Source organism: Pan troglodytes, chromosome 19, assembly GCF_028858775.2.
Source record: "Pan troglodytes isolate AG18354 chromosome 19, NHGRI_mPanTro3-v2.0_pri, whole genome shotgun sequence".
NCBI lineage: Eukaryota > Metazoa > Chordata > Mammalia > Primates > Hominidae > Pan > Pan troglodytes.
This window is the reverse complement of record NC_072417.2, coordinates 19,141,267-19,145,510: the sequence shown is the minus strand read 5'-3', so window position 1 is coordinate 19,145,510 and position 4,244 is coordinate 19,141,267. Positions and strand designations below refer to the sequence as shown.

At 49.4% G+C, this 4,244-nt stretch overlaps 1 non-coding gene across 1 annotated transcript; it reads right to left on the bottom strand.

The window, feature by feature from the left end:
* Positions 1–1,010: 1,010 nt before the first annotated feature.
* Positions 1,011–1,170, bottom strand: LOC112206136 (U1 spliceosomal RNA). The gene has a single exon (XR_002940339.1). It is a non-coding gene; the product is annotated as a U1 spliceosomal RNA (small nuclear RNA).
* Between the last annotated feature and the right edge of the window lie 3,074 nt (positions 1,171–4,244).

Sequence of the window (4,244 nt, the reverse complement as noted above, 5' to 3'; positions counted from 1 at the left end):
AATTTTTTAAAATATTTTTTTATTTTTAAAAATGCGCCACCGGGCATGGTGGCGCATGCCTGTAATCCTAGCTACTCGGGAGGCTGAGGCAGGATAATCGCTTGAACCTGGGAGATGGAGGTTCCAATGAGCCGAGATTGTGCCATTGCACTCCAGCCTGGGCGTCAAGAGTGAAAATCTGTCGCCAAAAAAAAAAAAAAAAAAGAGCTGGCTGGGCACAGTGGTTCACACCTGTAATCCCAACACTTTGGGAGGCCAAGGCAGGAGGCTTGCTTGAGCCCAGGAGTTTGAGACCAGCTTGGGCAACATATGAAGACCTGTCTCTGTTTTTAAAATAAATTTTTAAAAAGAGCTGGACTGGGAGGATCTCTTGGGGCCAGGAGTTCAAGACCAGCCTGGACAATATAGCAAGACCCCGCCTCAAAAAATAAAAATAAAAAGAGCTGGACTGAGTTACAGTTTTGGAATCAACATAGTGAAACCATGAACGTGAATTTTACTAGGAAGGTTTCAAGTAAAATGATAAAAAGAGGATGAGAGCAAAGGTTGATGGCAAGACATGTAGCTGCCATTTTGGACCTAGAGGAATGGTGGAACCATGAGTCCAATGAGCTTCGATCCCTAAGGATTTTACAGAGCAGACTGTCATACTAGCCCTAGGCCACCAATCTCTGAGTGTTTATTTATTTATTTATTTTGAGACAGAGTCTCGCTCTGTCGCCAGGCTAGAGTGCAGTGGCACGATCTTGGCTCACTGCAACCTCTGCCTCTTGGGTTCAAGCAATTCTGCCTCAGCCTCCCGAGTAGCTAGGACTACAGGAGCACGCCACCATACCCAGCTATTTTTTTTTTTTTTTTTTTTTTTGTATTTTAGTAGAGACAGGGTTTCACCATGTTGCCCAGGCTGGTCTTGAACTCCTGAGCTCAGGCAATCCGCCCACCTTGGCCTCCCAAAGTGGTAGGATTATAGGCGTGAGCCCAGCCTATTTTTTTATTTTTATTTTTAATTTTACTAGAGCACAAACGCAGTCCACCGCTACCACAAATTACGCAGTCGAGTTTCCCACATTTGGGGAAATCGCGAGTCGGCACATCCGGAGTGCAATGGATGAGCCTCGCCCTAGGAAAACCACCTTCAGGATCATGGTATCTCCCCTGCCAGGTAAGTATTGAGTGTTTATGAGAAAGAGAAATAAAGTCCTGTCTTACTGAAGCCACTATTATTTTGTGTTTTCCTGTTATTTGAAGCCAAATCTATCTCTTCTTCTTTTTTTTTTTTTTTTTTTGAGATGGTGTTTTGCTCTTGTTGCCCAGGCTGGAGTGCAATGGCGCGATCTCAGCTCACCGCAACCTCTGCCTCCCGGATTCAAGCAGTTCTCCTGCCTCAGCCGCCCAAGTAGCTGGGATTACAGGAATGCGCCATCACACCCAGCTAATTCTGTATTTTTAGTAGAGATGGGGCTTCTCCATGTTGGTCAGGCTAGTCTCGAACTCCCGATCTCTGGTGATCCGCCTACCTTGGCCTCCCAAAGTGCTGGGATTACAGGCATAAGCCACCGCGTCTTGCTTTTTTTTTTTTTTCAGTTGGAGTTTCCCTTTGTTGCCCAGGCTGGAGTGCAGTAGCACGATCTCAGCTCACTGCAATCTCTGCCTCCTAGGTTTAAGCGATTCTCCTGCATCAGCCTTCCGAGTAGCTGCCACCATGCCCGACTAATTTCTGTAGTTTTAGTAGAGACAGGGTTTCACCCCTGTTGGCCAGGCTGGTCTTGAACTCCTAACCTCAAGTGATCCACCCGCCTTGGCCTCCCAAACTGCTGGGATTACAGGCGTCAGCCATCTTGCCCAGCTGCCAAATCTAATTTTTTTTGTGTTTTTTTGGAGACGGAATCTCGCTCTGTCGCCCAGGCCGGAGTGCAGTGGCGCAATCTCGGCTCACTGCAACTTCCACCTCCTGGGTTCAAGCAGTTCTCCTGTCTCAGCCTCCTGCGTAGCTGGGACTACGGTGCACACTGCCATGCCCAGCTAATATTTTGTGCTTTAGTAAAGACGAGGTTTTACCATGTTACCCAGGCTAGTCTGGAACTCCTGAGCTCAGGCAATCTGCCCGCCTCGGCCTCCCAAGGCGCTAGGATTACAGGCGTGAGCCACTGCGCCCGGCCTTTTGTTTTGTTTTGTTTTTTGTTTTTTTTGAGACAGAGTCTTCCTCTGTCGCCCAGGCTGGAGTGCAATGGCATGATCTCGGCTCACTGCAACCTCTGCCTCCCGGGTTCAAGCAATTCTCCTGCCTTAGCCTCCCGGGTAGCTGGGACTACAGGCGCACATCATCACACCTAGCTAATTTGTGTATTTTTAGTAAAGACAGGGTTTCGCCATGTTGGCCAGGCTGGTTTCAAACTCCCAACCTCAAGTGATCCACCCACCTTGGCCTCCCAAAGTGCTGAGATACCATGCATGAGCCACCACCCCCAGCCATCATATGAGGTCTTAACTACATAACTTCCAAACACAAAACTTGGTCCCATAGGTACTCACTGACACCATCTAGATATACCTGCTTCCTCCCTTACTCTTTGACTCATTATACAGTGCCCTAAGGTATACACACTGATCCGCTCGCTCACAGTGAAGACCTTAGATTTAATCATTCATGCCTTCAAATGCATACGCACATGCCTAGTCCCTTTTTTTTTTTTTTTTTTTTTTGTGATGGAGTTTCGCTGTTGTTGCCTGGGCTGGAGTGCAATGGTGCGATCTCGGCTCACTGCAACTTCTGCCTCCTGGGTTCAAGCTATTCTCCTACCTCAGCCTCCGGAGTAGCTGGGATTACAGGCATGTGCCACCAAGCCTGGCCAAGTTTTTGTATTTTTAGTAGAGACGGGGTTTCTCCATGGTGGTCAGGCTGGTCTTGAACTCCCGATCTCAGGTGATCCGCCCGCCTCGGCCTCCCAGAGTGCTGGGATTACAGGCGTGAGCCACTGCGCCTGGACTTTTTTTTTTTTCGAAACCGAGTTTCGCTCCTGTTGCCCAGGCTGGAGTGCAGTGGCGTGATCTCAGCTTACTGCAACCTCTGCCTCCTGGGTTCAAGAGATTCTCCTGCCTCAACCTCCCAAGTAGCTGGGACTACAGGCGCTTGCAACCATGGCCGGCTAATTTTGGCTTTTTAGTAGAGACAAGGTTTCACCACATTGGCCAGGCTGGTCTTGAACTCCTAACCTCAGGTGATCCACCTGCCTTGGCTTCCCAAAGTGCGGGATTACAGGCGTTAGCCACCACGCCTGGCTATGCCACCACGCCTGGCTATGCCTAGTCCCTTAGATGCACGAAGTGGACCTCAATGGCTACGCTGAGTGTAGCCACACTCAGGCAGACATGCTCATCCTCCTATGCAGATACATTTGTACCGTTTTATAATTTTAGGGAAAATATGCTGACCAGTGATATCCTGGTAAGGGTTTAACAACTACCTTGCCAGGTTGGGAGAGGGGAACCCTGATTTGTAGCATTTGCCTATGTCCATGGTGTAAATACTCTGATCATGGGCTTGATATGTTGCCAGGATGGTGTACGGTGGCTATTCACAGGTGCCATCACAGGGCACTACAGCTTTGAACAACTGGGCTTAAGTGATCCTCCTGCCTCAGTCTCTCAAGTAGATGGGACAAGGCACTCGCCACTGTGCCTGCTTCCAGCACATCACTGAATGCTGACCATTACGGAATCCCTCGTTTGCTTTAAGTGACTCATTGGCTTCGTGGCAGGGTGGCTAAGAACATGGTCTTTTTGGGGGGAGGGGCACGGAGTTTCGCTTTTGTTGCCCAGGCTGGAGTGTAATGGTACAATCTTGGCTCACCGCAACCTCCACCTCCTGGGTTCAAGCGATTCTCCTGCCTCAGCCTCCTGAGTAGCTGGGACCACAGTCATGCGCCCCCACGCCCGGCTAACTTTGCATTTTTAGTAGAGATGGGGTCTCTCCATGTTGGTTAGGCTGGTCTTGAACTCCTGACCTCAGGTGATCCACCTGCCTCGGCCTCCCAAAGTGCTGGGATTACAGGCGCGAGACACTGCGCCCGGCTAGAACATGGTCTTTTATTTTTATTTATTTATTTTTTTGGAGACAGGGTCTCACTATGTCACACAGGCTGGAATGCGGTGGTGCCATCATAGCTCATTGTAACCTCGAACTCCTGGGCTTAAGGGATCCTGTGGCCTCAGCCTTTCAAGCAGCTGGGACTACAGATGCATGC